The 26,673-nt window shown below is 37.9% G+C and overlaps 1 protein-coding gene across 7 annotated transcripts in view; it reads left to right on the forward strand.

Annotated features, from left to right (window-relative positions):
* NAALADL2 (N-acetylated alpha-linked acidic dipeptidase like 2) overlaps nucleotides 1–26,673 on the forward strand; it is a 1,484,638-nt gene that overhangs the window by 408,575 nt on the left and 1,049,390 nt on the right. For 5 of the 7 annotated variants that reach the window (XM_069083604.1, XM_069083606.1, XM_069083602.1 and 2 more), the window contains one exon: nucleotides 9,014–9,106. The exons of the other annotated variants lie outside the window; for them this stretch is intronic. The gene's annotated coding sequence lies outside the window, so the exon portion shown is untranslated. The remainder of the gene's footprint in view (nucleotides 1–9,013; nucleotides 9,107–26,673) is intronic. 7 annotated transcript variants of the gene reach the window in all.

Genomic DNA, 26,673 nt, shown 5'->3' on the forward strand with positions numbered 1-26,673 from the left:
TAGATAGATAGATAGATAGATAGATAGATAGATAGATAGATAGATAGATAGATAGATAGATGGAATTAGAGTCAGATATACGGATATATTGAGATGTCTTGATATTTTATTATGTGTATACATGTGCACGTGTTGATTGAAACATAGTACAGAAAATGGAGCCAATTAGGCAGCAACGTCTCTGGATAAAGAATAGCTGTTCCTTACTCTCCCATTTCGAATTATTTGGCTTCTGTGAGCTTCTTCCTCACCACTCTTTAGCTTAAACCTATACTTAAGTTTCCTATAAAACATGACTTATAAAAATAGGCATGTATCATCCTAGCCAACTTTTTCCTTTCACTGCCAAACTCCTAGAAAGAATCCATTCCGTTTGTTGTCTCTACTTCCTTGCTCCTCACTCCACTCTGAAATACCTTCTGATCTTGCTTTTGTTCCTACCGCCTTGCTGTTGTTACTGTTGGGTCTTTAGTTGAACCTGACTCTTTGTAACTCCAGGGACCATCCTATCCATGGAGTTTTCTTGGCAAAGATACTTGAGTGGCTTGCCATATGCTTCTCCAGTGGATTAAGGCAAACAGAGGCTGTGACTTTTCCAGGATCACACAGCTAGTAAGGGTTCCTACCAACATTTATTAAGTGTTTACTATGTGCCAGGCACTGTGTTAGGTACAGGGAATACAAATATAAAGGAACAATCTCTACTTTCAAAGTATTTACATTTTGATGCAGAAATGTAACTCTCTGAATATAGAACAAATTTGATGATCTATTTAATTCTTTGTTGCATTTGAAACAGTGGACACTTCGTCCCTTCATTGACTTTAACACCTCTCCTTCCTGACAGTGCGTTCTTCTGTTCTATGGCTTCTCTCCCTTTGGCTGACTTCACATCTTCCTCTTACCCTTTATATGTAGATGCACCCCAAGTTTCTAACCTGGCCCCCCTTTTCTTTCCATTCTATATCCTCCACTGGTGATCCCCTCTTTTTCCTGATTTCAAAAATTGCCCACAATCTACCTAGTTAGCCTAAGACCGTGCCTCAAACTCAATGTGTGTGCAAGTGAACTCATGTTTTTCCTTCCTGAGTTCCTGAAATGAATTCTCCTCTTGTCATCCTAGTCTCTTTAGCTTTTCAACTTGAAATCAGCATACCATAGTGTATAGAACACCAGACTTAAATTCTGGAAGACCCAGGATCCAGCTCCACTTCAGATACCTGTTATGTGACCCTAGACCAAATGTTAATGTCTCTGCGCTCTAATTTCATCATCTATAAAACTAGGGGGCTGAACTTCTTTTCTGTCAAATTGTCATCTGTATTTTGGAGGGACCAATCTCATTCCCTTTGTCAGATTCTCTACTTTGGATATTTTCTCCATCACGTGTTCTAAGTTTTCTTATCCTGATGTTTGTTTTCACTGATTATCCATCAGTTCATATTTCCTAAGTCACTGTCACTTTAATATATTTTTTAAAGTCTTATTTCTCTTCTGAACCATTCTGGAGGTTCTTGCTATTGTTCCCTGCCTTCTAGAATTCTGTTTCACTGGACATTTTGTTCCATACATCTTGGTTTGTGATACCTGTATAATGATTTTTACTCATTTTTCTTTCTGACTTTTCGATTTTCACAGTTGGTTTGTGTGTTTAAAATCTCAGTTTAATCCAACTCTTTCTCTCTTGGATTTTTATCCTTCAGTGTTTTCTTGTCTCCCTAATTGCTTGTCCCTGACTTTTCTTCTGAGTATTTGACACCTCCACCATGTTTTACAGATTCCCCCAAGGGTATCATCAACCTCCTTAATCTGGGGGCTATGGAAAACATGCTGGTTTTCTAACCAGAATAAATTCCATGAGGAGAAAACTGACACTGGCTTATATTGTAGCCCCCATCTCCATAGCTCTTTCTAATCTAGCTGACTCTGGGTGATCATAACTTCTGTCCTTTACTGCCAATATTTAAACTCCCTTTTTTCAGATGGGTGTGTGAAAACAATGTCTTCCGCCACTCCTAGGATTTGTGGAGAATGATCATTGTCATGTGGGAAAGAGCCAAAGCCTTCACAGCCAGACCCTTAATCACAAGCCTTTGCAATAGATCAAACTGACTTTGAGGCAAGTGGTAAGGATGGTGCGTGTGAACTTGAAGTGACTAAGTTCTTTGATGTTATTTCAGGAGTAATTTCTCTTAAGTGGCATTTCTGTCTTCTTATCTTATAGATTCAACTTTAGTAACTGTCAGTTTTACATATATTTCCTAGTACTGAAGGGTTGTTTTGGGGTGGTTTTCTTTTTTGGTTAGTCTTTTTTGTTTTGTTTTTTTTTTTAGATTCAAGAGGCAAACATCCCACCATCTTGCTAACCATATGACCGTCCCATATCTTTTCTTCTCTAGGAGAAATATGCTCCATTCCTTAAAACTATCCTCAGATGTTTGTCCTCCCTGAATGCTCTCCACCTTTTCAATTTCTTTCCTTAAGATGTGGCGCCTAAAATTGAACAAGAATTATTTCTGTGTGGCATAATCTTTCCTTCCATCATCACTTAGGTGAAAGAATTTTAGTTAGACTGGATGTTGCCCTGAAGGAAGAAGGAACAAACAATCTGGTTCACTAAATATTAGCCAAACAATGAACAGGAATATAAAGTCAGTACTGTAGGCCAGGATTTTATTTGCTCAATCAGTCTCTTGCTCTATTAAATCTAACTATGGGTTTCTTGGTAAGAGAGCACGTTTTCTTATTCACGTACTGTTGGCCCTTAAATGGCAGGGCATGCTCTTCTTTCTTAGGGGCCTGTCTCGTCATCCTGTGATTGTATCTTACTCTGATCCCTCACCTGGTGTGGGGGTGAGTCTGGGGTCCTGAAATCTATATCAATAGTGTGTATGCTTTTGCATTGCCTGCAGAGGTAGAGGGCTTTCAGTATGGGCCTGTTGACAGAATATGTCTGTTTGTCCAAGAGCTGGCAGAGCAAGAACAGACGCTAATCACTAATGCATTGGCTAATTGGTGATGAATTCATTATCCGTAGGTTTTGTTTAAAATCATAAGTAGCTCCCATACTTCTGTCACCCTGTTCCACTCGCTCACGGCCAGTAGGAGGATGGCAGAAAAGGTTATCAAGCGTGCTAATGATACAGGTCATAGGTGATCTAATTTAACTCCTGGTATTTTGAATGTGAGATCCTTGTCTAATGAGCAAAGGGTAGAAGTGAGCCATCTCCTTATGGACATTCTTGCTGGAAATGAAACCAGAAGACTTTTTAAAATTGAATCAAAGAGTCTTCTTTTTAACATTAGATTACAGGATGTCTCCAAGGCATGGAATACAATTTCCAAAGAAATAAATTTGCTTGTTACAAAGGCAATGTAAAGATGTGTGCTTGGGGCAGCTAGGTGACACAGTGAATAGAGCACCGACCCTGAAGTAATGAGGACCTGAGTTCAAATCCAGCCTCAGACACTTGACATACTTACTAGCTGTGTGACCTTGGGCAAGTCACTTAACCCCAATTGCTTTGCCTCCCCCCCTCCAAAAACAGAAGAAACAAAAAAAAAGATGTGTACTGAGTGTGATCAGGCAGCAGTGTGTTTCCAATGATGAATTGCACAACAGGGTAGGCAAAAAGAATGACATTAGAAATAAGAAAAGGGGGCATAATAGTTAGTTAGCCAAAACATCACTGAAGGAAAGCCAGGCTATACCTCTTATTGACATTCATGCAATGACACAATCTGAAAAGCAGTACTCTGGCATGCAGGATGTGCCCCCAGTAGTAGATATATCAGAGGATATAGTCAGGTCAAACAGGATGAGAAAACATTGTTGGATTTTAATTGGTATACCGCTATACAGTAACAGAATCATAGGCATGTCTAAATATCACAGAGGCACTGTGTTAAGTTCCATGACAACTCAAAAATGATTGGTCTAATAATAGCTAACATTTGTACAGGCTTAAAAGTTTGCAAAGTGTTTTACATATATTATCTGTTGATCCTCAAAACAACCCTGTGAAGTAGGGAGAATAAAGTAGATGAAAAATATCTGTCACACAAATTAGGGCAAGTAGTTGAATATGATGAACTTCAGGGAAACAGTTCCAGAATTGGACAGGAGGAGGATGGGATTGGCCAATGTGACCCCTAAAGGCCCTTCCAGCTCAGCATCTATGATCCTATCAATCAATCAACATGTTTTTATTAAATGTCATCTCTATGTCAAGCACTGTTCTGGGTGCTGGAATATAAAGGCAGAAATGAGACATTTTCTTCCCTGGGAGAAGTTGTAGTCTTATCAGGGAAGACGGCATATATGTAGAGCTACGTATAAACAGGATAGTTAGGCACTTTTGCACATTCTACTTTGGAGATCCTGTGGTTTTATACAGAGCTCACTTTTAATAATGCCAAAGGGTACTTTCCTCCAAAACTCACCTTGTTAATATTATGGCTCTCACAGAGGTGCCACATCGCTGCAAGTCAGGAAATGCCTTGATCTCCAACAAATCAGCAACTCTCGTGGCAATAACCACCAATGAGAGTGGAGAATGACAAAATGGACCATCAAATATTGCATCTCTCTTGTTATTCAGAGAGCAATACAATGATGCACATCAGGTATAAACATATTGAAGTACATGGTCGATGATAGATGAAGCACATGCCAGAAATAGCCTAGAAACATCAGTGATTCAATGAGCCAATGTACATAGAGTCCCCAAGAGGCTTAGTGCAGCTTTAAAATAGATGTCGAGTGCTTAACCTTGAAGCGCCACCTACATTGGAAGCTGAGCAATAAAGTGGGTGAAACACAAGACTTGGAGTCAAGAAGACCTGTGTTCAAATCCTGCCTCAAATTCTTCCTATTCTATGACCTTGAACAAATCACTTACCCTCTCACAGCCTCAGTTTCCCCATCTGGAAAATTGGGATAATTGTAGCATTGGGTTATGAGGATCAAATTAAATAACATATGCAAAGTACTATATAAATGCTAGCTATCGCTAGCTGGTTGTTATTTTTTATTATCACACATCTATGTGACCAGGAAATGAAAAAGTTATAGATAAGAGGATAGTCTCTATATTGCACTGGCCTGCAGCGTACTGGGTAGTTTCCCCTATGGAGAACTTAGAAAGAAACCACATAAGAATGGTATAAACAGTTTGCTTCCTGTCAACGGCACAATCTCAGTGACATTTGTGAGATTATGGATCTGAGAAATAACCGATATGGGTCCTCTCCTCTGTTCTTGACTTGACTTACTTTTATTTTTAATAAATTAACTTCTAAGGTCTCTTGCTTTTGAAAAATGTTCGCTCATTGTCTCATTGTTATTACTGCCAGACATGATGTGGCATCAGTAAAGACAGAGAATAAATGAGTGTGGGTTTTCTGGGTTCTGTGGGATCTTAGGAGAAGTGAGGGAGAGAGCAACCACTTAGTGATTTTACTTTGAAACATCCATTCTGTCCATAACGGTAGCTTTGGTCACTTCCCAGATGTGTTACCATGATTCATGGAGCCTTAGTCGTTTCAAAATAGTAAAGTGCCCTGAAAGTCCTCTAGGAAAAGGAGTTCTGTAAATGAACAAAATCATTATTATAATTTTCTCATCTGTGAAACACAGAGAAAATACCTATTCGCATCCCAGGGGTATTGTTGGGATTAATTACTTAATGTTTACAAAGTAGTTTCAATACAGGAGGAAAAAATACCCTCTGTGATTTGCATTTCCTCACCTCTCATGGTAATACAGTGGGGAAAAGTGCCATATTCAGTCAGAGGACCTCATCTGAATCCTGACTTCCATCAACTGCCCATGTGAGCTTGAGCAAGCCCCATCTCTTGTCTGGGCCTCTGTTTCATTTGTAAATAACTCCCAAGCCCCTTCCCACTCTAGAGACATGATTCTGAGAACATTGTAATGCATTTCTATTTCTCAGAATACTCTATTTCTTTCTGCACTCTGGTGCTCTTCTCCAGATCTTGGAATCTGTGCAGTTGTGTCTCTGATACAGCAAACCATGTAAGCGATAAGAGCACTGGCCTTGGAGTTAAGGAGTTCAAATGCTGCCTTTCCACCTGTGTGAATCTGCTCAAGCCACTTCACATTTCTCAGGCTCAGTTTCCTCAGCTGTAATATGGGTATAAAAATAAGTAATTCGTAGATTTGTTATGAGGATCAAATGAGGATACACACATACATATATAATACACATATGCATATGTACACATGTGTGGAATATGTAACAAATACAAATATGTTTCATGTAAAAAGTAATGTTTCCTCATTTGAGCCTAACGATTCTGTATGTAATACACGTATATGCATGTACACATGTTCGTATACATACAAGATACATGCATGTGTATACATAGTTATATGTACATATACAATTTATATATGTATCTGCCCAAATATATAAAATCTCATTTTCAAACTTTAAGTCTCTATATTATTTATTATATTTACTATCATCATCATCATTATCTCTGCAATGTAGAGAAAGTTAACAAAGACCTTACATTTTTTCTCTTCTTCCCAAGGGGAGCTAAACCCTCTGTCTTTGCCAGTTTTCTCTTTCCGTTTGTGTTTCTAGTTTAAAAGACTGGACTTTTACTTTGTCATTCAAATGTGATTTTGCCAGTGCCTGAGTGTTTTTCATTTTACTTCCAATCAGCAAAGAAATGGTGTGAACTTACATTTTCTTTGTTCCTCCCTTGCTGGACACAGGTAATAAATCCATGTAATATTCCAACAGAAGAGCCAGGAGTCAGAGTCCAAGACAGCCAGGGTGTGCTGTGTGTGTTCCATCTTTGTTTGCTTTGCTTGATGTTATCTGGAGTCTTGGAAATTAGAATGTAGTCCTTATGGTGACTGATTCCCCAATGCCTATTCTAGCACGAAGCCTTGAATAAATGTGGCCCTTTCCCATTCAATGTTACTTCTTCATTACTAGTTTACTACTCTCCTTTCACTGGATTACAATTGGGACTTCTCAGTTGTTATTGATTCATTTTTTTTCTTCCTCTCTCCCTAATTCCAAGTGATTGTATAACAAACCTGGGATAGCTGTACTATCTTCATTCCAACTTCAGGTTAACAAATCAATGGTGTCTGAGACCCAGGGCTAAGTCAGAAATTCAGGTTAAATGAGTGCTAGGCTACTCTCTACAGACTTTGCCCATTTCCTTGTCCTAGAATGAGAAAACTTATTCTGTGGTATTTTATTTAATGAGGACAGATGTATTGGTTTTATGGCTTCTACCCATGCCCTAAAGACCATATTTCTGTGTTGTTTAGGAGATGTGACTACCACAAAGAGGAGAAGTAGCAGTGACATTAGATAAAATGTTCAGTTTGGATTCAGGGAGACCTCAGTTCATATCTCACTCTTGAAACCTAATGTGACCATAGGTAGGTCACATAACTTTTCTGGGCCTCAGTTTTCTCTTCTATAAAATGGGAGTCACATAGTCATAAGTCCAGAATTGGAAAGTACCTCATAGGCAATCTAATCCAATCCCCTCACTATGCAAAGAAGGAAACTGAAGCCCAGGAACTTGCCAAAGATCCCAGGGGTTAATAAAGGCAGATTACACATATCTAAGGCAGATTTTGAAGATACGTCCTTGGATACCAGTTGCAGTATTTTTTCCCCCATTTTACCATACTTCCTCATAAGGTTGATTTGAACATCAAATGAGTTGACTCATATAAAGTTCTTTGTTGTCTTTAAAGCATTATAAATATTTGTTACAAATATATTATAAAATAATTGTATTAAAAATCTAAAATATGGGTGGCTAGGTGGCCTAGTGAGTAGAGACTTCCCAGAGTCAGGAGGACCTGAGTTTGGATCCGGCCTCAGACACTTAACACACACACACACAAAACAAAAACCTAGCCATGTGACCTTGGGCAAGTTGCTTAAACCCAATTGCCCTCAAAAAAGCAATCAATCAATCAATCGATCAATCAATAAACAAACAAATAAGTAAATAAATAAATAAATGGATGAATGAATTAATAAATAATCTAAAATATTAAATGTTATTGAGGATTACAGATGAAAAATTCAAGGCTAAAGAAAGTCAATTAGGATGGTAAGGAAATAATTAATTACCAGATTGTGAGCCCTGTTCTTCTTTCAAAAATCCCTAAATTAGAGAGTTTTTGTTTACTTCTAGCCTGCATTTGGCTCCTTTAAATTTCTGTCCATTGTTCCTAGTTCTACAATCTAGAGCCAAACTGAATCAGTCTAATCTTTCTCCCTCATCACAGTCCCTTCAGATATTTAGAGGTATCTACCTTTTCCTACCCCCCTCCATCCCAAGTATCCATACCTCTGCCAGGCTAAATATTCTCAGTTCCTTTAACCAGTCCTCTAATTTCATGATCCTAAAGGCCTTCACTACCCTGGTCTTGTTCAGTTGTGTTATATAATTAAACAGTGAAGATAAAGAGTCCCCACTAATCCTTCCCCTTGCCCCACAAAGTTGAAATAATCAAAATAGTTACTCTAAATCCTAAACAAATAAATATGGAGAGTATGAGGTAAAGTCAAAACATTTGAATAATGAAGCATTTTGATGATCCAGTTGTGTACTTAAAAATCCATTGTGTTCAAAAGGGAAACAGTAAAATTTGGGGTTGGGGGAGCTAGTGAATGAGGTTAATTAGACTTAAAGCCTTATCAATGCCCTTGGTATAAGGATGTTCCAAAGATGGCATCCTTGAGTGGTTAGAAAAGTATTTTCAAAATTTAAGGTTGCTAGATGATATTTTGGGGGGATGGGAGAGATGGCAGTTTTCTAAACTTCTCAAGCATTTCACAAGTTTAGGAGAACCCTTCATATGTAATAGAAATATAATGCCTGAGGCTATAGAGATATATCACATTTTTATTTACATTTCTAAACATCCCAAAGCTAAATTATTGGATTTCTTCCTGATCCTGACAGGTACTTCCTGAAAAGTAATATAATATTCCTTTTACAGTGCATTAGTTGAGAACTGCAAAAACAAGGATAGAAATATGCTTGAATGAAACAGCGGTCTATGAGAGATGTCCTTTGCTGTCTTGGCCTCAAGGTATGTGAAGTCACTTTTTATATATTGACATTAAACAATAAATGGGGATGTGCACAGAGACAACCACCCCTACAGATTACTATATAGTTGACTATATATATGTTTACAATATATAATGCCAATGTCTTTGTAAATCTCTTTGTATCCATGTGTCAATAGATTGGATTTTTTTTAATGATGGAACAATGTCAACTTTTCTGGTATGTGAAATTAAAAAAAGAAAATATTGGGGCTGCCAGGTGGCTCAGCGAGTAAGAGCACTGGCTCCAGTGTCGGGATGACCTGGGGATCAAATCTGGGCTCAGATACTTAGCACCATACCCAGAAATAACTGGCCATGTAACCTTGAGCAAGTTACTTAACCCCAATTGCTTAAAAAAATATATATTAACACATATATGAAACTGCTAGTGTCATCATGGTTAAATGTATGTGTGTGTGTGTAAGTGTAAGTGTAAGAAACTGATGTATTGCCAATTCGTTTCACAATTTTCATCTGTGCAAATAACAACTATCTTTTCATGTTAGTGGTCTGTTAAAATATTTTCACATTTTAAAAATATTTCCTTTTAAACAAATATACATTTTGAACACTTAAAATGTATATTCCATGATATACTTCACAGTGCTCACTCCATTAAAATGTCCCTTGTAACAAAAGGAAACAATTAAGTAAAACTATCAACAAATAAGACAGGTATTAGGTGCTAAATTTCAGGCCCATAGTCTCTCATTACTCTTAAAAAAAAAAAGGAGGGATGTATGTTGCATCTGTTGTTCTCTGGGACCAAGTTCATTCACTGCAATTCATCTGAGTTTAACTGCCTCTTAGAAGACAGTTATTTTCATTCCCATTATTACAGTATTTGTGTCTGCTGTTTCCCTGTTTCATTATATTTCATTCTGTATGAGTTCATACAAGATTTCCCATGTTCTTCTTAATTCTTCATTTCCATTGTTTCTTACAGTTCATAATAGCTCATTTCATTTATAGACTATAATTTGTTCAGCCATTCTTCAATTGTAGGAGCACCCACTTTGTTTCCAGATTTTTTGCTACCATAAAATATACTACTATAAATAGCTTGTTATAAATGGTTCCTTTTTTCTGTCTTTGGTCTCCTTAGGGTTTGTGTTTAGTCTAGACTAGATGTCTAGGTTAAGAGTTTTGAACAATTTAATGCCTTCCTTCATATGATTCTAAAACATTTTCTTGAACAGTTGGACCAGTTCACAGCTCCACCAACAATGTATAAATGTGTCTGTTCAGAGATCCCTCTGACTCCTGGGTTGGAAGCTTTGACTCTGAGTTTCAAAGGCTAAGAGACAATTCTTCTCTGATTTTTAGTTTATCTGTTGGTTACTATTCTTACCTAGTATCTTATGAGAATGCTTGTAGCTATATGGTCTACCTCTAGAAGGTCTCTTGGAGTTTTCAACATTTTCTATTATTTTTAGTAGTAATAATTATTAGCATTAATATGGCATATTAAGGTTTGTGAAGTGTCTTACAAATATTATGTCATTTATTCTTACAAGAACCCTAGTAAAAGAGTGCCTTTATTTCCCCCATTTTATGGATGAGGAAACTGAGGCAAACAGACATTACATGGCTTACCCAAAATCTAAGTGTCTAAAGTAAGATTTGAACTCAGATCTTCCAGATTCCAGGTCTAGTTGTCATTAGAAATTGCTATGTTTTCATGTCATGGAAAAGCAAACTACATCATTCTCTGAGAGGTTTGCAATTATTTTAAACTGAAGCTATCACCAGGAAAGACCATTTCCCTACCTGATTCCAAATTTTCTTCTGAAAGAACATGCTACAACATGGTTTAGAAAGGTGAAACCTCCTTGGTAGAGTCACATCCTGCCTTCTGTTGTTGTGATCACTTTAATAGGAGTATCTTTGAAGGTATTTCCATTATGCGAAGCGTGTTTTAAGAAAAATGCGAAATCTACTTTGAGACTGTCTGCTCCAAGTCGGATAAGTCCAGAAATCATCCAGTCCAAGTCTTTTGCTAGAGAAAAAATGATATTTCCATGAATGAGACTGACATTAGGCTTGATGGCCCTGGGACTAATTGTGTTCATTGCCTTCCTCTCATTTTCTATAGAATGGATAAAATGCCATTGGTGTTGTCCTGATAACACACTTTCTCATTGAGAAACCCTGCACCATCTAGATATGTCACCTACCTTTCTGGGTTTAAAGTATGTTATGACCATGTACAAAGTTTCCTATGCCTGCTTGCTTCTGCAAGAGGTGAGACTGAGCCTTGACTGGAATTAGGCATTCTAGGAGGGGAAATGAGGAGGACTTTCCATCTTAGACACAGAGGACAGCAGGTTATGCAAAGGTGATGCCAAGGGAGATGGATTTGTATGTTCAGAAGCAGCAACTAGCCCGATCTGTCTGGAATGTGTTGTGAATATTGTTAAATAAGCCTGCAGCTGGCTTGTGTAGGACTTTGCCACCTTGAGGAATCTGCGCTTTATCCTAGAGGCAGTAGTGAATCACTAACGCTTTCTGAGCAGAGAACTGGCACACCACACTAGGAGAATTATTTGAGCAGTGCTGTGGGGAATCACTAAGAAAATGGATGGATCTAGGTCTGTCTTCATACATTAGGTGTCCCAATACCTAGACTGTTGCTTATGATGCTGAGTGACTGAGTATCCACACTCCTCCTTGCTAGCCAGATTCTCGACACGTAGCCTTGCTTCCTATTGTAATCAGGGCTTTTTTGTGAGCTGTCCCACTGCCCCCACAGCCTCCTAATTCAAACCCACAGATCCTTAGAAGACTGTTGGTGGTAAATTCCAGGGCCTGTGTCTCTAGGCTTGATTGTGTCGATATCATTTCCTGTTCCTGCTAACTTGATTAAGAGAAATGACCTTTATTTGCAGTGATAAATGTTGGATCAGTGAAATCACCCACATAGTGGTGGCAAATTGTGTCAGCAGATTTATGAATCATTAACTGTAAAGTGTTCAACAAGGCAGGCAACCACAGCCAAAGGTAAGATGCTGCCTGGAGAAGAGATTTCAGCCTGAAGGAATTAGCAGAGGAACTTTGGTCCATGGCTGCAGAGATATAAGATCACTATGGTAACAGAACACTGGGTATTAGAAGGAAATGTGTGCTGTGAGAGGGTGAGAGGGAGATGATGGGAAGTGAGTAGAAAGGGTGCGTCAGAAGAGCTGCAAAGAGTAAATAACTGAAAACAAGAACAAGATTTCAGTTCCTCTTCCTTGAGTTAATTTAGAAGTCTCTAACTAATCAGAGCCAAATTAAAGGACAAGAATCAGACCTTGCTGCCAGACTCGCAGTTGAATCAGATTCCCATTTCGTGTTTGAAGAAGGACTAAGGGAAGCAGGGGAAAGGGTGTGTTCTCTTTCCGCACAAAACATAAAGTTCTAAGTAAAAGCTTCAGGAATGATAGGCATCAGTCTGGAAGGGGTTTCTGAAAGTCTGTCATGTGCACCAGAATAGAGTAATTGTAGAGTAGGATTGAATTCAATAAATTTAACAAATATTCCTCAAGTGCCTATCTCAATGCTAAGGGTTGGAGTACAAGAAAAGAAAATGCTTCCTTCCCTCATTGAGTTTTACATTCTACTGGAGTTGGAGTCTTAGCTCTGCTAAATATGTAACCTTTCTGAGCTACAGTTTCCTCATCTGCAACATGACAAGCTAGGATTCTATGATCATTCCTTCTAACTCTTTGCTTCTGAGATTCTTTTACATCGTTTAGAGAATGCTTATCTGCTGGAACATGAGAAACCCTTCCCAATTCTTCCTAATTCTAGTGCCTAATCATTAATCAATCATTACTCATTTATCCTGTTTGTACTTATTTGTTAACTTGTTGTCTCACCTAGTTGATTGTAAGCTCCCTCAGGGCAAAGACTATCTCCCTTCCAATTTTTTAGGCTATCCCAGAACTTAGAATTTGTTGCCATACTCTTTGAGAACCTGAGGTCACTATTTCACCACCATGAGACACTGGCTGGCATAGGACTTTAATGGAGGAATCTCTCAAGTTAGGCAGCTTAGCCTTCCAACATATTAGCCATCATGGGGCCTGACAGTCAACTCCCCTATTCTATCGGGGTGTTAAGGAAGTGATCCTACATTCATAAATGGTATAGTAGCAGTATGAACTCTTGTGGATCTTACCAAGCTGTGAGGGGCCAGCAATGGATTGTATTTTGCTCATCTAAGACCCAAACTGAACTGGGGATATTGACACTATAGGAAGAAAAAAAAAAAGACTTGGGTGTGAGGCCACCACATCCTTGTCTACAAGTATTTAAGGAATGTCATGTAGAAGAGAAATGAGATTTGTTCTGTTTGGTGCCATATGATATGACTTCAAACAATAGGTATAAGTTGCAAAGAGAAAAATGTGAGAACAATAACACATTTATGTTGTATTTTAGGACTTGTGAAGTGCTTCACATATGTGCTTATTTGATTTTCACAACAACCCTGTGGGGAAGCAATGGTGACCATGTTCATTTTTACATATGAGGAAACTGAGGCTGGGGGAGGTTAAGTCACTTGCTCAAAGTCATATAACTAGTAAATATCTGAGTCAGGTTTGAGTTAGTTCTTCCTGACTCCAAGACAAGTATTTTATTTACTCTGCCTCTGTTTAGGCTTGTAGCAGCAAGCACCCCAAGCGCGTCCTCAGGGTTTGCTGCCCATACAGATTCTTGGATCTGCTTTGTTAAAGGAAAGCAACTCAAAATGGGTTAACAAGCTTACTTTAATCAGTCAGACATATATCATTTACCTTGTTCAGGGGAAAAAGGTCAGCACCCCAAACTTCAAAATATACAGACAGAATTATCAAGACATTAACAGATCAAGTAGACAGCTTTCCAAACTGTCCAACCATTACATCCATACCCAGTCAACATCTGGGTTTCCACATATGGGTTTTTCAAAGCCAGGGGACTCTCAACAACAGCTTCCCAGAATTCAGATCAAATCACAGAACACTTCTCAAAGTGAGTCCCCAAAACAAAGCTACACATCAGGGCTTATATAGCCTTCTCCTGGCTCAGAAAATGTAACAACCTTATTGACTCACTGGCCAATCAAGAAGTATTTACCGAAAAACAAGCCTCCCACCCAAGGCTTCAGGTGCACTTTAGCCTAGGGGCAGGGAAGATCTTCCAAATTTGCATTCCCATTACAAGGCTTTAGAGGAGGAAAGTCTTCCTAACAATAGCCATTCCAATTTAGAATGGCCTTCCCTGAGAAGCAGGGGGTCATTCCTTACTAGCTATACTCTGGCAAAGCCAGCTTATTTCAGAAGGGATGCCAAGTCGACCTAGATGCCCTCTCAGGTCCCTTCCAACTCAGATTCTGGGATCCTCTTTCTAGCCAATCTACATTCAGGGAAGCTTATCAGTCTAGGTTGACCTAGAGCGGGGAGGGAAGTTTTTGGTAACACCAATACCTTTTTCGAAGTTGGAGAAGAGTTATGGCCTGTATTGATGAAAGTATTACTCATTTTGACAACAGAAGAATACATAAGGCTGGGAACGCTTATCTATTGTATGTGTGGACATATGTATAAATATATGCATACCTGCATGGGTCTATTATGTGTACGCATGGATATATGAATATCCATATGGCTGCATATATGTGTGTGGTACACATATATGTTTGGGTATGTGTATTGTGAATAGATGTATTCCATTATTCAGTTGACTGTGAGAATTGAAAATGCCTAAGAAACATGAATGGATGATCAAACACTTAAGCATGGATAGATACCTCAGAGCTCTGATTCTGTGAGATTACTATTTTCTGGTGATATCTTTGTATGTGCAACTATACACGTTTACATGCAGATGTATGCGATCAATGTGATGATATTTGTGTTGAAACACATGTTTGATGGTGTTTGGGTTCTTACTTTCATAATACACATGCGTGAATATAAATGTATCCATTTTGGACTTATATATCATTCCTTTTTTTCTCTTTTAGTTTGGGCTTTTGCTTTATGGTTTATTAAGAGCTGAAGTGGTTGCCATGGGAAAGGGTAGTTTCTAAGGAGAGCTTTGTCAAAAATGAGAATTTGCATTCAACCTACCTTGTTTCAGAAAGCTTCCTGTATGAAGCAGCATATGAGAAGGGCTTTACCTTAAGAATGCTATCAAGCATAGTCTATAATGTTTTGGGATCCTTTAGGGAAAATATTCTTATGTTATCTAGGAAAATATTTTGAAAAATTTGGGCCATTAATAATATGCCAGAGAAATATTAATGTGTTTTAAATGGAAAATGAATTAAATTACTTATCTAAACATCATGAACTAATGCCTTGAGTAAGAGGAAATGGTTTATTTTTTAAATTATTTCCTTCTGTCCTGGATGACTGAACAGAGCTAAGAATGGTTGTGTTATTCACTAAAGTCCTCCTCTGACGCATTGGCATGGCATGGCCTTGACCTTGAGTTTTCTAAGCTAATGTCAGTGGAGTACAAGTCCTGGGGTGTCCTACCAAGATGGAAAGGCGCTGCTAATGGACTCCTGTTTCTCATCCAAGGTCACGCCCAGCTAAATCCCTAGAGGCTCCTACCAGGTTGGCTGCAAGAACAATTTTAATCACCATCATTATTGCTACTCAAAGACACTGCTTACCAAGACAAGCTGTCAGTGGACACCTCAATATATCAATAATAAGGTGTGGTATTAATACTAACTGACCTTTGCACAGGGCTTCACAGTTTATAGACAACTTTCTTCTCAACCACCTTGGAAGACGTAGTGAAGATATAAATATCTCCATTTCACAGATGAATTGGAGAAGCAGAGAAGAAAGAAGTGATAATTGTTAAGGCTTTAGCTATGCAGGGTCTAAGCAAAAGTTTTGTTTTCAGGGTAAGGGGAGGAGAGCACATAGCAGCCATGGTAAGCATGACTAGTGACTAGACCTCGCCACTGGTTTTATATAATGGACAAATCAGTGAACCAACAAGTATTTTTTAGATGCTGGCTTTGTGCTAAGCACTGTTCTAAGTGGTGGGAATATGAGGTCAGAGGCAAAATATTCCTTGCCCTCAGGGAGATGACATTCTGTCAGGTAAACAACACATACACATGTAAGTATATATAAGATATATAAGGATCTTTATCTCTATAAAGGTAGGGTCTGGACTTGTGATCTCAATGGTGTTAGGAACCCATTATTGAAGAAACCCCCTACTAATGTAGCCTGTCATCACTGCAACTAATAGAGGGTTGCCTAAAGCACAGAGCCATTAAATGACTTGCCAATCACACAGCCAGAAGTATGGGTAGAGATGGGACTCGAACCCAGGTTTTTCCAGCATTAGGGCCAGCTTTTTAACTCCTATACTATGCTGCTTCTCTTTATATAATAAATATACAAAATGCATACAAGGTAATTTGGGACACCATTAATTTGGGGGACAAAAGAGGTACCCTACAGTTTCAAGATTGTTAATTATCCATAAGCAATGATTGGTCAGTGATTGCAATTGGGAATGTTGTAGAGTTGGTTTGGCTTACTAGTCAGTTTTAAGAGATGTTCTTGGTTATTGGAAAGAACTCCGTGGAGGAGACACGGAAAAGAGCATGCTTCTTCATGGGATATTTCTTTTGGCTGCCACATTATCGCATGGATAACTCACTTGTTCATTGTGCTTTCATGTTTGCAGAGAAAATGTTGTACATTATCTCATCGGATTCAACAACCCTGTGAGGAAAATGGTAGAATTATTAATATTCTTATTTGACAGCTGAGGAAACTGAGGCTTTGAGAGATCAAATAACCTGTCTATTTTGATGTAGAAAGTAAACACCTGAGGCCAGATGCTACAATAGAAACTGTACGAGATTATAATCAAACCAACTATTCTATAATTTTTGAAAATTAATAAGTCTCCATCACCCCATCCTATCCCACCAATCAACATGTTTGTCAAGAGCACAGAAGATTCCAGGATCGGGAAATATAGATCTAAAAGCACATGGTGGTCCAAGTTTTATTTTACAGATGAGGACCCTGAGGCTGAAACTCAGGGAGTGACCCACCCAAGGTCACAGAGGTAGTGAATGACAGAACAGAGATTTGAACTCAGCTCCTCTGAGGTCTGTTGCCATGATACCATGGGCACTGGCCTAGAGGCTGATCTCTAGAAGAGATCCAAAGACCACAAAGCAGTGAGGAAAGTTGACAGATGTTGCCAGGCCAGCACGGGTGGTGATTTCAAAGAAGCTGGGGTGGTCACTGAGGAGGAGGCAGGAGTGGTATACTACAAAGAAGCCTTCAAGATGTATGTGCACATATTCCCTAAGGGGGAGAAAGATGGGCAGAAAAATAATGAACAGCTTATGTCGAGAAATGCAAAACACTCAATAAGTTTGTACTATCTATGCGTGTTTTTCTTTTTCTACACTTCAGAGAGTCATTTGAAATGCATTCTCATCTTGCTTCAAATAATACCACTCTAAAGCTAAGATACCTTAGCTGCCAATTCAAATAAGTGGACGTGCTTTGACTTTACAGAACTTCTAGGACCTCATAAGAAACCATCTCTAGTGACAATCAAAGTGACAATTTGGGACCCTAGAGATAAGTTGTCAATGGGCACCTCAGTTTTCAATTTGCGTTAATTGTATTTCAATTCTCGGTCCCCAAAGTTGTATCCTCATTAAATTAGCAGATTGTAAATTCCTTGAGGGTGTGCCCTATCTGACTTTATATTTGTCTCCCTATTTTCTGACATAATAAGTATTCAATAAATGCTTATTGATTGGTTATTTAAAGTCCTTGTGACCAGAGATTCTGCCTATTGCTTGAAGGGAAACCTCTGATTAGGACAGTCAAGAATTCAGATTGCCCATAGGGCTTCTCATCCAACTAGTTAAAGTATCACTCTCAAAGTATATAGACAGCAAGGGCATCATTGAGGACCTCTTAATTCCAGGAGGGTTCCTAGGCAAGGTGTTATAGACCACAGTCCTCCAGCCTGCATTACTGAGTTGACCTTTCAACCATAGTTCCAATCAGTGTTCAGTCTGTTTCCCAGACACAATCTTAGATTATGGACTATGTCTTTTTACCCTTGATGTCCTCTTAGTTGTATGTGGCCTCTTTTTTTTTAATTACCTTCTATTAACTTAGTGTAATTGTTGAGTTTTGAACTTGATTGAAGTACAAATACTTGATTTATCCATAGTAACTCTTTTATTCTCTTGTCTCCCCTCCTTTCCTTCCTTTCTTTTCCCTCGAACAAACAAAACCACCTTCTAATCCCTGGCTCAGCTAAAGTTGCTCTGACAATTTCAGACCCTTGAATGATCCAGAAACTCGCTAGCACCATTGGTTTATTTGTTCCTCAAAGCCAGCTCTGTTTACCAACCATACATTCTTGTTGGGGGAGTGATCAAAGTCTCAAGGTTTAAAGCCAGAGCTGACAACATTGTGAATAGGGGGCTCTTGTCTGAAGGATCATAACTCCTCAGGGCCTTCGGCAACCTCACATAGAATTCCCACTTCTATTTGTCATCCCTGGAATGTACTTTCCTCTGTCTTATAAAATAGGTTCCCCTTCCTATTGAAACAGTAGCTCCATAGCTAGTTTTATAAGCCGCCTGGCACTATACATTCTCGTTTCTGAGCTGAGACTGGATGGATTGCACACAGTGTGATAAAAGATAGCACCTTCTTCAATACCCTGAAAAGTCTCATGAACATCCAGGAAGGATGGCTTTTCCAAAGTGCATGGGAGAAATGCACAAACAGGGCATTGCTGTTCAAGAACAGCAAGGCGCTGTATATATATATATATATATATATATATATATATGTATGTATGTATGTATGTATGTATGTATATACACATACCTAAAACATGAAAAGAATATAGAAAGAATTTAGGGGAGAAAATAACTGAATTTTGTGCCATCACTGTCATATTAGTGTTAGAGAAAGATTTACCTCGTTTCTTGATTTCTGTACCTATTGATAAGTGAAATGATTAGTCAAGAGATTCATAATATGCTCTGGGATAATTTCTGTTTCTGAAATATGCATCTTCATTAGTCTCCAGACAGGGAAAAACTGGAGATCAGTGGATGCTTTTCACCAACAGAAACCATCTAGAAACAGATATTTTTATACAGGGTAATGAATCCTTTGGTAAAACCAATACCATGTTATTCCATGCTGCTCTGATTGTTTTATTATCATATGATCTATTTTTAGATTGTGGCAAAAGCAGACATCAGCAACTCCCTAGCCAAGTTATTATCAGGTAACTGACCATTTGGAATTCCAAAAAGGAAGCTAAGCATCTGACGGGTTGTAAGCAATAATAACAAAATTTTTTTTTAATTTTAAGAGATGTCACCATACTAAACACTCAGACCCTTCCAGATACACTGAATGATAAGCTCTCAAAATAGAAAGATCTAGAAAAAGAAATCAAACCCTGGTGAGACTGGAAATAATTATATATCATCCCCAGTGTCTTGTTTACTACTATTAAAGATGTTTCTATTGAGTCTTGTGAAGATGAACTCAATCGTTTGGTTACATAAAGAAGTAATTTTTTATTCACCAACCCGATAAGCCACAGAATATTAAGTGACAAAGACTATAAGCATAGGAGAGTGACTTGTCTCAGTGAACTCCATAGAACTAAAGAAGCAGGTAACAATAGAAATAATGATAATAATATACTGCCCTTGTATCCTAATAATTTCATTCCATTATAAAACTCAATTATTATATATGCACGTGTGTAATTGTTCACTTAAGAATACAAGAATAATAGTTGGATAGTGACTTGTCTTATGACTGTTCCTTTTTGACCTTCATTGAACTTAAAATGAGAATGAAATAGTAATATTCATAATAATGATGTCACATCATCTGGTGAATAATAGACGCGCAACTTGAACCAGAATTCTCTCTCTGAACTTCATTGGAAAAGATGAGATTAGTATTGGGCATAGTATTGAGAATACAATCAATAAGATTCTATAATCAATTTTACTAATAAAATTTTAGTTATTAAAATTAGTAAGAATATTAAAAGTGATATCCCAAATACTTCTAAATCTCTAAGCTATGTAGAGTGAAAAGCTTTCAAACTCTAGAGACTTAGTCAAAGAAACTGAAATGATGTGAGAATAGGATGAGTTTTATATCATTGTCATTTTCAGGTAGGGAAATGGTTTTCCTTTTGTATGGCTAATAGTGTCTATCAGTATATGAGATAACTAATCAATAATAAGTATATCAATCATTTTTTATTCTTCCTGCTATTCGATTTTCCCCAAGGATACTTTGGCTTCTCGATGCTTTATTCGACTGCAAAAAACAATTATTTATCTACTTCAGCTATCATAGTCAATTGAACACAAGACACAAAAGAATGCTAGCAGGATAGTACTTTGTCTAGAACTGTTTCTATTTGAACCCCATAAGGAAATTATATATATACATGCACATGTGAACATAGATATGTGTATTATATATGACATGATGATGACTATGAGAATGATGATGGTGATGATGATATAGGATTTTTGATTACTTGCTGAAACTTACCACCTGTAAATTGATCCCTTGTTTACCCCACCAGAAAACAAAAATATTTTACCGAAAATCAGCTAGGTCATCTAAAAATTAAGACTAACTCAAACAACCATATCTCTGGGGGGGGGGGGAAGAACCTTTAGCTCTTCCCCAGGATTTAATTTAGCCCTGATTTGTCACTTATTCCTTCCATCTAAACAAACAGAAATATAAAATCTTCTTGGATGCTTTAGTATAAAAGCACAAAGGTTATCTGAATTATGTGGGTTGTAAGAAATTGACGTTGTTAAAATTCAAAGATACTGCTATCATCCTCAAAGAAATAATTTTGTTTAGCACTAGTTACATTCACATTAACAAACAAAACAAAAATAGAGCATAACAGTTTCTAATGTCTAAAATGTACCGATTGTGATTCTGGTTGCCTGGCAACCTAGAGGAGACTTGGTAAGGTGTCCAGGCTCCAGTTCCATCAAGAAAATGAATAGCATTTGTAAAAAATCATTTTCATGTTGTTGGAAGGAAGCTGATGGATGAATTTGATTTTTAAACTTTTTAAAGAAATCAGTGACTAGTTGGTTCCCTTGCTATCCATATGAGTTAGGTTAGGTTGCTTGACCTCCCAGGCTCAGTTTCCTCATCTACAAAATGGGAGTGATAATCATGACACATTTGTGTTATTTATTGTGCAGAAGATGATTTGTCTGATAGAACATAAGCTGAGAGCTGAGATACAAGTAGAAGAGTCCATACTCTTAAGGAAGTCACCCTCTAATTTGGAGATATGACACATAAAAAAAAGCTCAGTTTCAGGGTGGATAGAAAGGCCTGGAAGTCCTAAGTGTCCAAGGGCAGCTGGGGTGGCAATGTCTACAGGTTCCAGGGTTGTGTCAGTAGGTAAGAGGATAGTACCAAGAAGTCTCCAGAATTACTCCAGGGGTAAGGCAGATAGCAAAACCTAGATAACCCTGGAATATAGTGGGAGGCAGGGCAGATCATAAGGCCTGATGACTGTTTATCTCATTGCAAGTGATGGAGTTAGTAACTCATGTCTCCTTCATGATGTATGAGGAGCTTTATTGTCTCAGTCGTGCCATTGCAAAATATTTCTTCATGAGTGAAACATTAGAGAGGTAGTCCCTTCAAAGTAACTTCCACTTGTTTCAGTTTACTTGTCTTGAGTGCTGAGGGAGAAACAAAGTACAGATAAGCCCTTGCCAATAAGAGACTTAGAGTCTGTTAGGGGAATAAGATAAGAACCGACACATATAATAATAATAACAATATTATTATTGTTACTATTAATACACAACATTGCCTTGAAGTACAAAGGACATTCAAAGTATAAAAAAATAAATTGATAGATAGGCAGATTAAGTAAATAGAAGAGTGAATGAATAAAAATGAATGAATAAATAAATATATAGAGAGATATGGGACAGCTAGATATAGAGTAGGATATTATAGGCTAAAATGGTAGGCATGGAATTAGGAAGACTCATTTTCCTGAGTTCAAATCTGGCCTCAGATACTTACTAGCTGTAGGACTCTAGGCAAGTCACTTAAGCATGTTTGCCTCAGTTTCCTCATATGTTAAATGAGCTGGAGAAGAAATGGCAAACCAATCTAGTATCTTTGCCAAGAAAACCCCGAATAGTTCAACAGAAAGAGTTGAACATAACTCAAATGACTAAACAACAACAATACACATATACACTCATGTGTGTATACATATTTCAGACACCAAAGAGAGAAGGTCATTGCCCACTGAGAAATCCCTAGAGGCCTCCTATAGAAAGTGACATTTGAGTTGAATGTTAAAGGACAGGCAGGAATTCAGCTGGCACAAAGAGGGAGAAGGGACACTTCATATGCCAGGCTATGAGACTTCTCCCAGACTCCTAGAACACAGAACACATAACATGAGTAAACAATCAAGTATTCATTAAGAGCCTGCTACTTGTCAAGTACTCTGGGAGGTGCTGGGAATACCAGTGCAAAGAATGAAACAAAGCCTATTCGCAAAGACTTATTCTAAGTAAGGTGCTGTGCAGTTGGAGAGATAGGGTTGTGTCAGGATATGAAGGAACTTGACTGTGTCCGCGGAGTTTAAATTCTACTCATTAAGTCATAGAGAACCGCTCAAGGTCTTGAGCCAAATTTATTTAAGGGGCAGGGGTGGGGGGGAGGCATCAGAGGTGGAAAGACTTGGGGGGGAAAAAAACAAAAGAACAAAAAAACTCCAAACCTTTAGCATTAGTCTAGGAAGGCTGTAATTATAGCTTGTTCAAAGGTGGTTGTGATGGGAGTAGGCAGATGGAGACGGATGTGAGATATGTATTAGGGATACAATCAATAAAACAATAGGCTGTCTGGGTATGAGAGGTGATGAGAAGAGAAGAGATAAAGCTTGCCCCCGGATAATGAAGGCTTTAGGAAAATTGGCCTTCCAGTCAACGTGGCCCCAGTTACTAGTCTTGTGCCCTGCCTGGCATCCATTTCCTTCCCCCATGACTGAGTACATTTCAAGTGTAGAAGCTCATCTTCCTCATCTTTTCTTCTCTTTCCTCAAGGCTCAGCTCCACTGTACTGGGGATTTGTCCTGGTACTGCTAAATGCTAGTATTTTATTGCTCTTCATTGCTCTGTTTATGGGATGTCTCCCACAGTGGATTACAAAATCCTTGAGGGGCTGCCCTGGTTTTCTGTTTGACCTTTGTATGGCTAATGCCAAGCATAGTGCATTGCCTACTGTAGGAACTTATGTCTTTGTTGAATTGAATTGAAAACATTCTCTTGCCCCAAAAGTTTTTATCCATGTTTGTGTCATGGACCTCTTTGGCAGTCTGCTGAAACCTATGGACACCTTTATGAAAATAAAGTTTTTAAATGAATAATATAAAATAAATATCATTGTGGAGAAAACTACCTATACTCAAATATGGTTCATAACTTTTTTTTTAAGTTGACAGATCTCAGCTTGAGAACTCCTGCTCTAAAAATGAATGAATGAATGAATGAATGAATGAATGAATGAATGAATGGATGATGAAAGAAGACTACTACTCTAGTGTCAGCACCATGGATTTCACTACCCACTAAGATTACATTTCATTCAGACTGGTTTAAACACTTCAGAAATAATAGAAATATTGACTCTTTTAAATGATGGTATAACCAACCATTTCGGGTTGGTATAAATGCTTTGGAAATAATGGAAACTTGAGGTCTCTTTAGGTATGAACACATCCATCATATATAAGTTGGAAAATGTTCACATGATGAATTATTTTTCTTGATGCTGGTCTCATTTTCCCTTACTTAAACTCTGGGTTCACATGATTAGTCATGATGGCAGTAAGCCAACTCCTTTGTAGCTTAATGGTCTTCCTATCTCCTTAATTGCAAGTAAGTGGTTATGACTAGACAATATACACCCTATGGTGTTTGTTGATTTTCACAGATGAGAAAAGATACATATTTTAATTTTAGTATTCTTCTTTTCAAAGGTGTCATAAGTCCTTGCATATTAGATGTAGATTTATAAGGCAAGTAGCCTAGAGGCTAGTGTAAGAGACCACAAGTTCAGGCATATAGAAATGACTTTGTGTTCCTATGATGATCTTAGACATATCTTCCTGGTTTGGTTTCTCTCTGAGTCATCCAAAACTTCAATTCAGTTCTGCAAAATCTAGTGGCTAGAGAACAAGCCTTGGAGCTAGGAACATCTTGGTTTAAGTTATACCTCTTATATATGCTGGCTGTTAGACCCTGGATAAGTCACTTACCCTCTCAGTGCTCTAGCTTCCATTCTGCAATGGGAGAGGGAGCTTTCTAATCCTGGTGTTCCTTATACAGATCGAATCATAGATCCCCTCTTTATCCCTATGTGCTAGTATGTGCAGTACTCAAAATACTTCATTTCAAAAAGGAAACATACTTGTCCTCAAAAAGTGTACATTCTGTTAGCAGAAACAAAGCATACACGTATCATTGAATCTAAAAGATTCAAGGTAAAGATCACATTATAGAGTTATAATCATATTTCACATTTAAAATCATAAATCATGAGTGATGAGAGGGACCACAGAAGTCATCTATTGCTACCTGCCAGCCACTGAAGGAATCCCTCACCTGCCTAATAAATGGTCATCTTCATCTGAGGGGCTCCAGTGATGGGAAATTCATTACCTTCAGACTTGTGGATAATTTGTGTTTGGATCTTTACCTTCTTAAGATAACTTCTTTCCCACTTTTATTTTTTTGTTCTTAATTGTGAAAGTGGCTCATTAGTCCTACTACCCCAAACCCTCTTCTCTTGGTATAGTTCCTTTAGGCCATTCAACTGACCTTGTATGGTCACCAGTCCTCTCAGGATTGCGTATCATTGGTTACTTTCGAACTTGTTAATAATACCCTTGCTAGAACATGGCCCCTAGAAATAAATGATGATTAATTCTAAACTTGTCTAGGAATATAGACCTGATTTCAGACGCTGAAGGGTAAAATGGATTCTGAATGCATTGGGTGTAATAGTCAGTAACATCTCAGAAAGAATAAAAGTTATCCCCCTGTTTGGCTTAGTTCAATGGAATAGGGGACAAGGACCCTTAAAGAAATTAATTCTTTTTTAAAAATTAATTTAGGGGGGATCAGAGGAAAGAATCCTGTCTCTCACTTTCCTTTTGCCTAGGTATTTAGTTAGATTTTCCCTATAATATTTAGCCTAAAGGCATTGAATAAATCATAAAGTATTAAAATGTTTTCACAAGTCTTCAAGGGAGTATTCAGAAGAATTTATTTCTAACAAATCTGGACATAAGTTGTACCTGAGCTAGCCTCTCCTGGCAAGCCCCTGACTCCCAACCCCCAACCCCTTTTTAAGAGAAGGAAAAGTAAAAGTTTGTCTCCTTTTTTTTAATGGGTAGACTTCTGCAGGTACACTCATTGATACTTTTAATTAAAATGCTCTGTTTGGCAAGTTTTCTTGCTAACTCAAATTCTGTTTAACCAAATGCTTTATTGCTCTACTCTGAAGGGTAAAAGCTGCAGTATGTATTCCCACAGGGCAAGCCTGAAAAACGCTCTTACATTCCAATGTACACCAAGGCATGTTATAACATTACTATGAGATATAACTGAAATGAGCCCGATTAGAAAATTTTCAATAAATCTGGATCCTCATTTAGGAAATATATTGAAAATACCAGAAATGTCAGCTTGGGTATAGAAGGAGGAGCCTTTAATGCTTTCTGGATTCTCTTCATCATATCATAGCCCAGTTCCCCACCTTAAATTAAGGCCAAAAAAAGTAAGATAGATTTGCTCTGGAATATAAAATGAGAATTTCAGAAATCTGAATAGTTATTGGGTTTTTTTTTTAAACAGAAGATGACTCCAGAATGAGTGTGAATTTTCCTGGAAAGTAAATTCAAACTTTGGTTATTTTATGATTTCAGAAGAATATTTTCAATAAACCATATTAATGCAGTTTTCCAGAAGTGATTTATGCTCATAATAGTACCTGATTTCCACTTTAGTTTGAGTAGGATCTCAAATCAAGTCAACAAACTCCAAGACAGCATGGTGGCAAAGTGGATATAGAACAGGAATTACCAAATTTGGAGACAAAAAGACCTGAGTTCAAATTTTAACTAAAATGCTTGCTAGCTGTGTGAACCTGAGAAAGTCACATAATCTTAATTTGTCTCATTTTCCTCATCTGTAAAATCAAGATGATGATAGCACCGACCTCACTGGTTGTTGGAAGGATCAAATAAGTTAACATGTATAAAGTGCTTTACAGACTGTCAGGTGTCATGGAGACTGGGGATAAAAAGAAAGCAAAAAAATCCATCCTTGTCCTCAAGGGACTTATGCTCTGAGCAGGAGATAACATGCAAACCACTGTGAGAGAGACAGAGAGACAGAGAGAGACAGAGAGAGAGAGACATAGAGAGACAGAGA

This window comes from Petaurus breviceps, unplaced genomic scaffold, assembly GCF_028583685.1.
Source record: "Petaurus breviceps papuanus isolate PSGF00001 unplaced genomic scaffold, PetGlider_PUasm1.0 173, whole genome shotgun sequence".
Lineage (NCBI taxonomy): Eukaryota > Metazoa > Chordata > Mammalia > Diprotodontia > Petauridae > Petaurus > Petaurus breviceps.